Source organism: Zingiber officinale, chromosome 1B, assembly GCF_018446385.1.
Source record: "Zingiber officinale cultivar Zhangliang chromosome 1B, Zo_v1.1, whole genome shotgun sequence".
In the NCBI taxonomy this organism is placed as follows: domain Eukaryota; kingdom Viridiplantae; phylum Streptophyta; class Magnoliopsida; order Zingiberales; family Zingiberaceae; genus Zingiber; species Zingiber officinale.
In genome coordinates, this window is record NC_055986.1 from 118107884 (window position 1) to 118119695 (window position 11812).

Genomic DNA, 11812 nt, shown 5'->3' on the forward strand with positions numbered 1-11812 from the left:
TACTTTAACATTTCTCCGCATCAACCTTGTACTCTTTGAACTAATCAAAGTACTTAGTCTTGCGGTACATTAAGTAAATTTATTTGTATCTTGAATAGTTGTCTATAGACAAAATATTCAATACTACCTCTTGTCTGTATAGTCATAGGATCACACAAATCAGAATGAACCGATTTCAACATATCTTTGACTCCATACCCCTTGGACTTAAAAGCTTCTTGGTTATTTTCCTTCCAAGTAAGACTCGTAGGTTGGAAAGATTTCCACTACCAATGAACCCAAAAGTTCATCAGCTACCAATGAATCATACTCAAGTATAACCTAGCTTTAGATGCCAAAGATATAATTGGTTCATTTCCGAAGGTTGCTTTCTCTTAAAATTAGAAGATGTGTTACTAATTTCCATTTGTTGCATCGTGGGAGTTATTGGATTATAAATTGTCAACCATCATACCAAAATAGATAACTTCCCTATTTTTCTTGATAACAACTTTGTTATCAAAATAGACACAATATCTATAATAGTTTAGAAACTGAAATCAGGTTCTTTCTAAACTTGGTATGTAAAGACAATTACTTAAAATCCATATTTTATTCTTTATCAAAGGATAAACATCTCCCACTGCAACAGCTACCACTTTTACAGTAGTGCCCATGTGGACGGTGATTTACCTTTCATTTAGTTGTCGGGTTTCCTGGAACCCTACAATGAATTGCAGACATGATTAATGGCATCTTGTATCTACACTCCAGGTTCTGGTAGATAACACCACTAGATATGTTTCAACTAATGAATTAAATACACCTTAATTGTTCTTAGTTCTAAGAAGACAGTCTACCTTAATGTCCAAGTCCTATTACAATTGGGACTACTAAGTCTTTTTCTATAGTATGACTACTAGGGATTGACAAACATCTTAAATCCTAAGAATCACAAAAATATTTGGTCAAGATCAACTCCTTAAAAATCCCCATGAATTTTGTATGCCACGTTAGTGTGGACGTATACAAATTCAAAGAGGAAATTTTATCATTTAATTTTATTATCTCGTCAACCTTACGTTATGACGAATAAAATTAATAGTTGGTCTATCTTTAATCAAATATTTGGTCAAAAACTTTTGAATTTTTTTTTTAAAAAAATATTGATTCCTCAAACAATATTATTTAAATTCACCAACACCTCAAACACCGTGAATTTTGCATGCCACGTTAGTGTGGACGTATACAAATTCAACATTTGTAAAAGGAGGGTTTTAACCCATTAATTTTATTATCTTGTCAACCTAACTTTTTGACAAATAAAATTAATAGTTGGTATCATTTGGTCACACAAATAATAGCAGTGACTCCGATGGGGAGGATACTATTAAATGTGTCTAAGTGTATACCATTACTTGACACTAAGTCCATTAATAAGATTATGCCCCTTCCGTTGGGGAAGATCACACGCTCTTAATTAACTTCCTATAGTCATCCAAAAATGGAAGTCTGTTCTAGTGATCCACAAACAAGCTCATCCGTTATGGAGGAAGGCACTCAGAGCCAACGCGCAAGCTTGTTTGCATCACTTACAAACCAGTAATGGAGACCATGGGATTTACTTAAAAATCCCTCTCCCACTTAGTTATTTATAAATGAGGAATTTTAACTATGCTAGCCTACTAAAAATGTAAACTAACATGCACACACAGCATAATATAAAAGCAATAAATAGAAAATCTAATTTTCAACTATTATGGCTTTTATCTCTAGTTGTCCTCCGTGTGTTGTCATCCCAAGCTGCTGCCATATTTGGCCATCGCCACCGGGTCTAGCTGTCGCATCCATCTTGCTCCTAGTTCCGCTGCGCCTCTGGTCCTCAGAAGGTTCCACGCTTTGCAAGATTCGATCCGCGACATAAATAGAATTTTACATTTTGATCCTATATTCCATAAAAGGAATGTACATGTATCTAGATCAAAAAAAAATCCTAATAAAACTAAATACAGCTCCTGCTGTATTTTATAATACAATCATGCACATACAATAAAATGCCCTTGACATGTCCAAGGGTCCAATCACACACATAATAACTATAAGCCATAATAGTTGGATCCTGCATCCACAAAGTTAGCACATCCTACTATTATCCTGCCTAAATTATGTATGACATGTGCATGATTAAACTAATACCAAATACACAGAGGCAAAACCCTAGCTCTGATACCAATTGTTGGTTGCTACTCGGAAAACCTAGAGGTTCCACTGTACAAAAATTTTGTACAAAGGTCTGAACCTTTTCCTAGCTACCATGTGTTCTTTTAAATTAAATTTTGGATCGCCTGCGGAACTTAACACGTTTGATCCAAAACTTAATCTATTTGTTCTTTTAGGTTTTGACTTGGATCTCCTGCGGAACTTAACACGTTCGACCCAAGTCACCTTAAGTTATTAATTCCATTAAATATTAATTTCCATAATCGGTTCCCAGTACTGACGTGGCGAGGCACATGGCCTTCTTGGATATGGGAGCAACCACCACCGACTAGACAAAACCTTTTATAGAAAGCTAATATTTAATTTCCTAAAATAACTTTAGGTTAACCGAAAAGAACAATCAAATCACAAGGAAAAGAAAAACAAAAGAACACTATATCGAAAACAAATTCGAAACTCTAGAATCGTATGCCTCTTGTATTTAGTATTATTTCCAAAAATAACTAGTATGATGCGGAAAGAAAAATTACTAGTTATACCTTTTAGAAAAACCTCTTGATCTTCTACCGTATTCCTCTTCTAACCTCGGACGTTGTGTGGGCAACGATCTTCCGAGATGAGAACCACCAAGCACCTTCTTCCTTGCAAATTTCGGCCACCACAATTCTCCAAGAGAAGTAGAGGTCCGGCCACCACCACCAAGCTCCAAGGGATGCAAGAAACAAAACCACCTTTCTCTCCTTCTTCTCCTAGCTAGAACCGGCCACCATCAAGAGCTCCAAGAGAGGTTGCCGCCGGCCATAAGAAGAAGAGAAGAGGAAGAAGCTAGGGCCGGCCACCAAGGAGGAAAAGAGAGGAGAAGAATAATAGAGTTGATCACCCATGAAGGCACCTCTACCCCCTCTTTTATAATCCTTGGTCTTGGCAAATAAGGAAATTTAATTAAAAACTTCCTTAATTATTTTGTCATGAAAAAGAAAATTTTATTTAATTAAAAATAATTTCCTTTTTACAAATACAATGGCCGGCCACACCATTCCATAAATCAAGGAAATTTTAATTCACACAAGAATTAAAACTTCCTAATTTACTTTCGGAAATTTATAAAAATTTCTCAAATAATTTTTCCCTTCATGGTGGTTAATAAAAAGGGATTTTTATAAATTAAAATATTTCTTTTAAACATGTGGATAAAAAGAAAGTTATCTCTAAAAATTAAAATCTCTTTTAATCTACAAATAAGGAAAGATATCAAATCTTTTCTTAATCTTTTGTAGAAACTTATAAAAGAGAATATTTAATTTTAAACTCTCTTTTAAATCATGAACATGATTAAAATTGAAAGTTTTCTTAAAATTTAAAATCCTCCTTTAATCAACAAATAAGGAAAGATTTCAAATTTTAAACTCTCTTTTAAACATGTAGATGATTTACAAATAAGGAAAGTTTTTACCAAAAATTAAAACCATCCTTTTAATCTACAAATAAGGAAAGAGATTAATCTCTTTTCTTAATCTTTTGTAGAAAGCTATAAAAGGAAATTTTTAATTTTTAAACTCTCTTTTAAAATCATAATATCCACATAAGAAATAATTTTAATAAAAATCCTTTTTAATATTCTAGTGGCCGGCCACCTAAGCTTGGGACCCAAGCTTTGGCCGGCCACCTACATGGCTCATCCACTTGGACTTGGCCGGCCCTAGCTTGGGTTCCAAGCTAGCTTGGCCGGCCCCATTGGATGGGTAAGAAGGTGGGTATGCGGTGGGTATAAATCTCTATATACTAGAGGCTACGATAGGGACCGAGAGGAGGAATTGGTTTTGGTCTCCCGATGAAATTAAGCATCCCGTGTTCGCCCCGAACACACAACTTAATTTCATCAATAATAATTCATTCCACTAAAGAACTATTATTGAACTACCGCACCAATCCCAAATTACATTTTGGGCTCCTTCTTATTATGAGTGTGTTAGTCTCCCTGTGTTTAAGATAACAATGTCCACTAATTAAGTAAGTTCTTGACAACTCACTTAATTAATATCTAGCTCCAAGAGTAGTACCACTCAACTTCATCGTCATGTCGGACTATGTCCACCTGCAGGGTTTAACATGACAATCCTTATGAGCTCCTCTTGAGGACATTCTCAACCTAGATCACTAGGACACAGTTTCCTTCTATAATCAACAATACACACTATAAGTGATATCATTTCCCAACTTATCGGGCTTATTGATTCATCGAACTAAATCTCACCCATTGATAAATTAAAGAAATAAATATCAAATATATGTGCTTGTTATTATATTAGGATTAAGAGCACACACTTCCATAATAACTGAGGTCTTTGTTTCTTTATAAAGTCAGTATAAAAGAAACGACCTCTAATGGTCCTACTCAATACACTCTAAGTGTACTAGTGTAATTATATAGTTAAGATAAACTAATACCTAATTACACTACGACCTTCCAATGGTTTGTTCCTTTCCATTATGGTCGTGAGCTACTGTTTATAATTTATAAGGTACTGATAACATGATCTTCTGTGTGTGACACCACACACCATGTTATCTACAATATAAATTAATTGAACAACTACATTTATCATAGATGTAGATATTTGACCAATGTGATTCTTATTTCTAGATAAATGTTTATACCAAAAGCTAGGCTTTTAGTATACACTCTAACATGATCGAGTGTGCAGGAGAAGTCCAGACAGGTCGACGGGCTGACCGGATGTCTGGCACGAAGTCCAGCTAGGTCGATGGGCTGACCGGATAGCTGGCGAGAAGTCCAAGCGAGTCGACGGGTTGACCGGACGCTTGGCGAGAAGTCCAGCTAGGTCGACGGGCTGACCGGATAGCTGGCGAGAAGTCCAAGCGGGTCGACGGGCTGACCGGACGCTTGGCGAGAAGTCCAGACGGGTCGACGGGCTGACCGGACGTCTGGCAGGTAAGTGAGGTAAGTCACTGGAGGGGAGTGACGCGTTCCCGGGAAGGGGACATTAGGCGTCGATCCGGCTTAGATCCATTTCGGATATCTAAGTCGAGATCGTGACTAGATTCCGGTCTCGGAAAGACGGAATCTAAGTCATACTCTTTTTTCCATCTGTTGAACTTTAACTGTGCTAACAATCTGTTTTACAGGATGTATATTTGCCTCGGACTAACTTTGTTTTGCAGGAAAAAGGAGTTTTTCTGGAACAAGGTGGTCCGGGCGCCCGGAAGGGATCCGGGCGCCCGGAAGGCGAATTCTATCCAGCCGAGTCGTCGCCACGTGGAGCATCTTGGTTTGAGCAGTTACGTCACATTCCAGGCGCCCGGAACAACATATAAAAGAAGCACCAGGCAGGAGCTTCAGAATCAATCAAGTTGAGAACTCTTCTACTGCTGGTCTTGTTGCTCGACGTTCAGTGCGACGCCAACAAAGCTCCGACACTACGCTCCGTTCTTTTCCCTTTTTGTCGGTATTTGCTTTTCATTTTCATTAGCATTCATTGTACTGGTTTTTGTAATCATTATTTCGAACTGCTAGTGAATTGCCCAACGAAAGTACTCACGGAGTACGGGCCTTCGAGTAGGAGTCGTCACAGGCTCCGAACGAAGTAAAAAACACTGTGTCTATTTTACTTTACCGCTGCGTTTATACTCTAAGTTTTCGAATCGATATTCACCCCCCCTCTATCGAATCTAACGGTCCTACAAGTGGTATCAGAGCAGGTACCGCTCTGATTTGGTGCAACCACCAATCAGGCAAAGGGGGGACTTTTTGAAAGAAAAATTAGATATCGTTTGACTTTTAAATAACGGTCCTACGCCTTTCGTTTTTTTCCCTCCAAAACTGTTTTTGAAAAACACATCATCATCTTTTCACCGTTGCTTAGTATTGATAAAATATTACATTTTCAAAATTTTGGAATAATCTTTTTTTATTAATATTTTAATAATATTTTATTATTTTTTTCGAAAATAGTGAAATATTATTTTTTCAGCACTGCTAATCCAAGACCAAGTCTTGGGATTTTTTTTTCTATTTCTCTGTGTGCAAGAATAATGACTCTTCAAGAAGGACGGAACCCCCACGAACCACCACCATACGATCAAGATTTCAACTATTGGAAGCAATTAATGGAATACTTCTTAGGAAGCGTAAACTTTGATTATTGGCTGATATTGAGAAAACCTTCTCAGAACTCAGAACTAAACACAAATGTAAGTAAAATCATTTGTAATGTTTTACCTAACAATGTTTTATGCAGAGTAAAAAAGTACAAAGATGCACATGAGCTTTGGACCCAATTGATCAAACTTCACGAGGAGCCGATGGAGCTTGAGGATCAAGTAAAAATCGAATCTGAACTCGGGTTAGATCCAATCGAAAAGCCTACTGAATTAGGGGTTGCGCTCAAGGTTAGTGATATTTACCAAAATACCCCTGCTAATAGTAGTTTAGAAAATATGAGCATTGATCTGGTTATTTCTGAAAATATATGTGAAAACAATGTAGTTGACAATAATTACAAAAATACCCCTAAGATATTATCTGATAAAACAAATCCAATTAATTTAAAAAATTCAAACTTGAACCTAATCAAATCTGAAAACTCAAATGATAGAGAGGACAAGGTGAATATTGATCTAGATAAAATTAATAAATTATTTAATAATCTAGACAATATTAATCTAGAAAATCCCATCCAAACCCAAGATAATTTAATTAATAAAAAATTAAATTTTAACGATAAGAATAATCTAATAAATTCCACTAATATATCAACTTAAAAAATAAAGAAAATATAAGAATAAAATCAAACACTTTGATAAAATCAAAACTAAATTTAACAAAATTAAAATTAAATGTTAAGAATAACATATTAAATAAAGATAATCTGAAAAATTCAAAATTAACAATTAATAAAAGGTTAAAAGATAAACCTTTAAGGAAATATAATTCAAACAATTTAATTAATTCAAATTTAAAAATGAATAAAAACTTAAACTTTAAAAATAAGCTATTAAAGAAAAATAATTCAATTAACCTAATAAAAGTGAAAATGAAAGAAAATTTTAAATACATTCTCTTAAAGAAAGATAATTTGACTAATTTAATTAATTCAAAATTAAAAACTTGAATCTAAATTACAAATTAAACATTAAATTTTAACCAAAACTTAACTATAATAAACCCAGAACTAAAAACTAAATTTATGGCCAATAATTCAGGGGGAGGCTCCAGAATAGCTGGCACCTCCAAAACTAACCTACCTGACAGGGTAACCCTAACCAACCTACCCGAAAAGGATAACCCCAACCAACCTACCCGACATGGTAATTAGGACTAGTTAAAGAGGGTTCAAGTTTAACTTGAATCATGGTACTGGTGAAGTTTTTTGATGATAGTACGTTGGGGAAGCTTGGGCATCGCATGTCTAGAAAGATATGACTTCAATCTGGTGCATTTGGCCAAGTGGAACCGACCGAAGCTACCTTTAAATGGATCCTAACTAGTTAGACCAAGGTTTAATACTAAGCTCCGTGGATAGGACTATTCGGAAAACCTCGAAAGGTTGGTTACTTCTAATGACGTCCAAGTGACTCACCAAGCTTAGAAGTTTATCCGAAGAATGCCTATTTGTTGAGACCAAAGCTAAACCTGAATCTAACACAAGTTAAACCAAACTCTGTAATTAAATCTAATTCATCTCACAAAATTATAAGATTCCCGAATTGATAATCTAGATCGGGTGAGATGAATAAGGATTAAATTAATTAATTTTCAAACGAAATTAAAATTAATTAAAATTAAATTTTGAATCTCAAATTCAAATTGAATTAAATTAATTAAAATTAAATTTTGAATTTCAAATTCAAATTAAATAAAATTAATTAAAATTAAATTTTGAATTTCAAATTAAAATTAAATTTCGAATTTCAAATTAAATTTCAAATTTCAAAGTAAATTAAAATTAATTAAAATTAAATTAAATTAAAATTAAATTTTTTTTTAAAAAAAACTATTTTACAAATTAAACTTAATTTTTTTTAACTTAAAAATTTATTTAACTTAAAAATTTATTTTAAAACTTAATTTTTTTTAACTTAAAAATTTATTATTTAAAAATTTATTTTAACCTAAAAATTATTTTAAATTAAAAATTTATTTTAACCTAAAAATTATTTTAACTTAATTATTTAAAAAAAAAACTATTTTAAAAAAAAATTTCTTTAAAAAAAGAAAAAATTATTTTAAATTCTTTAAAAACTATCTTAAAAATTCTTTAAAAACTATTTTTTAAAATTCTTTAAAAACTATTTTAAAAATTTTTAAAAACTATTTTTAAAATTCTTTAAAAATTATTTGAAAAATTCTTTAAAAACTATTTTTAAACATTCTTTAAAAATTATTTGAAAAATTCTTTAAAAACTATTTTTAAAATTCTTTAAAAATTATTTTTTAAATTCTTTAAAAACTATTTTTTAAAATTCTTTAAAAAAAAACTTTTTTAAAAATTCTTAAAAATTATTCTTTAAATTATTCTTAAAAATTCAACTTTCCAAACTTAGCTTTTATCAAATTAGCCTTAAAAATTTATTTTTGCAAAAATTTTACTTCTTGAAAAATTATTCTACCTGCTTAATTTTTGCTTTGTTTTGAAAAATCAAAGTTGAAAATTTACCTTTTTGAAAAGTAAATGTTACTTAAACATGAAAAGTAAATTTGAAAAACCTGTTTTGAAAATTTTTACACGCTTGAAAAGTTACACTTGATTAAGTTTAAATTTATACTTTTCAAAATTCAACTTGTCTCCCCCAAGTCAACTTAACTATTTTTTTAACTTGGTGTTAAAAATTGTACTTTTATCTTTCAATTTTTGAACCAAACTTAGATATGTTTCAAAATTTGATTACCTTTTACAGTAACTCTTCACTATGATTGTTTACCCTTGCGTATTTTTGATGAATGCCAAAGGGGGAGGGTTAGGTGGTTAAGTTAGCTAAACCAATTTGAAAATACAAACTAACTTTAAAACCACATAAATGCATGTTGTTTCTTGTATATGTTTTCACTAACTTAACCAGATTGTCATTCCATCAAAAAGGGGGAGATTGTTGGTGCGGTTAGCACTAACGATTTAACCCAGGTTTTGATGAATGACAAATATGTTAAGTTAGTTTTGTTGTTGTCTGACACTTTGATCGAGTGTGCAGGAGAAGTCCAGACAGGTCGACGGATGTCTGGCACGAAGTCCAGCTAGGTCGACGGGCTGACCGGATAGCTGGCGAGAAGTCCAAGCGGGTCGACGGGCTGACCGGACGCTTGGCGAGAAGTCCAGCTAGGTCGACGGGCTGACCGGATAGCTGGCGAGAAGTCCAAGCGGGTCGACGGGCTGACCGGACGCTTGGCGAGAAGTCCAGACGGGACGTCTGGCAGGTAAGTGAGGTAAGTCACTGGAGGGGATTGACTGTGAGGACGCTTTCCCGGGAAGGGGACATTAGGCGTCGATCCGGCTTAGATCCATTTCGGATGTCTAAGTCGAGATCGTGACTAGATTCCGGTCTCGGAAAGGCGGAATCTAAGTCATACTCTTTTTTCCATCTGTTGAACTTTAACTGTGCTAACAATCTATTTTACAGGATGTATATTTGCCTCGGACTAACTTTGTTTTGCAGGAAAAAGGAGTTTTTCTGGAACAAGGTGGTCCGGGCGCCCGGAAGGGATCCGGGCGCCCGGAAGGCGAATTCTATCCAGCCGAGTCGTCGCCACGTGGAGCATCTTGGTTTGAGCAGTTACGTCACATTCCAGGCGCCCGGAAGGAATCCAGGCGCCCGGAACAGCATATAAAAGAAGCACCAGGCAGGAGCTTCAGAATCAATCAAGTTGAGAACTCTTCTACTGCTGGTCTTGCTGCTCGACGTTCAGTGCGACGCCAACAAAGCTCCGACACTACGCTCCGTTCTTTTCCCTTTTTGTCGGTATTTGCTTTTCATTTTCATTAGCATTCATTGTACTGGTTTTTGTAATCATTATTTCGAACTGCTAGTGAATTGCCCAATGAAAGTACTCACGGAGTACGGGCCTTCGAGTAGGAGTCGTCACAGGCTCCGAACGAAGTAAAAAACACTGTGTCTATTTTACTTTACCACTGCGTTTATACTCTAAGTTTTCAAATCGATATTCACCCCCCCTCTATCGAATCTAATGGTCCTACAAATAGGGTCAGGCATGACAAAATCACTACTCTCCATCTCTCCACTGGAGTTCTGTGCTTGTAACTAATTAATGGATGATGCAATCTGATCTAATTGACTCTGAATATTCTGTATCCTTGCAAATTGTTGCTCTTGATGCTCTCTCATTTGTTGCATAACTTCATTGCATTTCCACATTGATTCTTCAATTTGTTCTTGTGCATCCTCATACCTATTCCGCTGCTCCATAGGTAGGTAGGACTGATAGAACTGAGTCTGCGGCTGATAAAAATAATTCTCCATCCCATCTCCAAAATACTGATGATATGGATCCATGGTCACATGAATTTCCTGTTCTTACACTGAAACACTAGCAAATAAAATCAGAAGACTCAGGAATAAATAAAATCAAACACATGGATATATAGACATGAAAGCAATCAAAACAACAATCCTAAAATTACTAAACATTGCATATTACGATTTCCCCGGCAACGGCGCTAAAATTTGATAAGGCGAATCTGTCACATCCGCTAATCAAATTGTATAAATGTATTTTTTCACTGAACCCCTTAATTAAACAATAATGTCGTAGTAACGAGCCCATGATTGATCCCGAGGAACCAACGGTAGAATGTAATTTAGGATTGTCTTTTTATTCCTATTTTTGGGGTTTTAAACCTATAAATGGAATTTGGGGAGTTTTGCAAATAAATGGGGGGTTTAAGCTTGAATCTAAATCTAACAAAAGTAAAGCATAGCGAATAAGAAATTAATTTAAAGCAATAGTGAAACCTAACTAGATGATAATGATCAAATCATAACGCATTGTCACACTACGTCATAATCAAATCATCAACACACTTAAACTAAGAGTGAACAACAAGACAATAATGAATACGATCTAAAGCGACATTTAAACCTTAACTACAATAATGAAACTACTCAACAGTACTGAAATTTAAGCTAAAGCAAAATTAACAACAACTTTAAAATCAATTGAAACTAAATTACTCAAAACACATGAATTAAAACAACTAAGCATAAAATGAACTATGATTACTGAATTCAACAACGAAAATTGAAATCTAAATCAATCAACAATAAAAAGAATGCAAAAAGTAAACCCTAAACCATCTCAACACCAAACCAAGTCTCACGGCAACTTCTCCTTGCCGTCACACAAGGAAACAACGGAGAACACTCCAACTGTAATCGGAGAAGACAATCTCAGTAGCTACACTTAGCCCAACCTTTACCAGCACCATCGGAGACCACTCCAAACGAAGCTGATGAAGATCGGAGCTGCCCAACTCTGGAAATCTGCAAATCTGCAACTGCAACCTCAGATTTGAAATGGAGCTGATGGTGGATGGATTGTCGTCGGGAACGGTCCAGAAGTAGTGGAGGAACACCGCCAAAG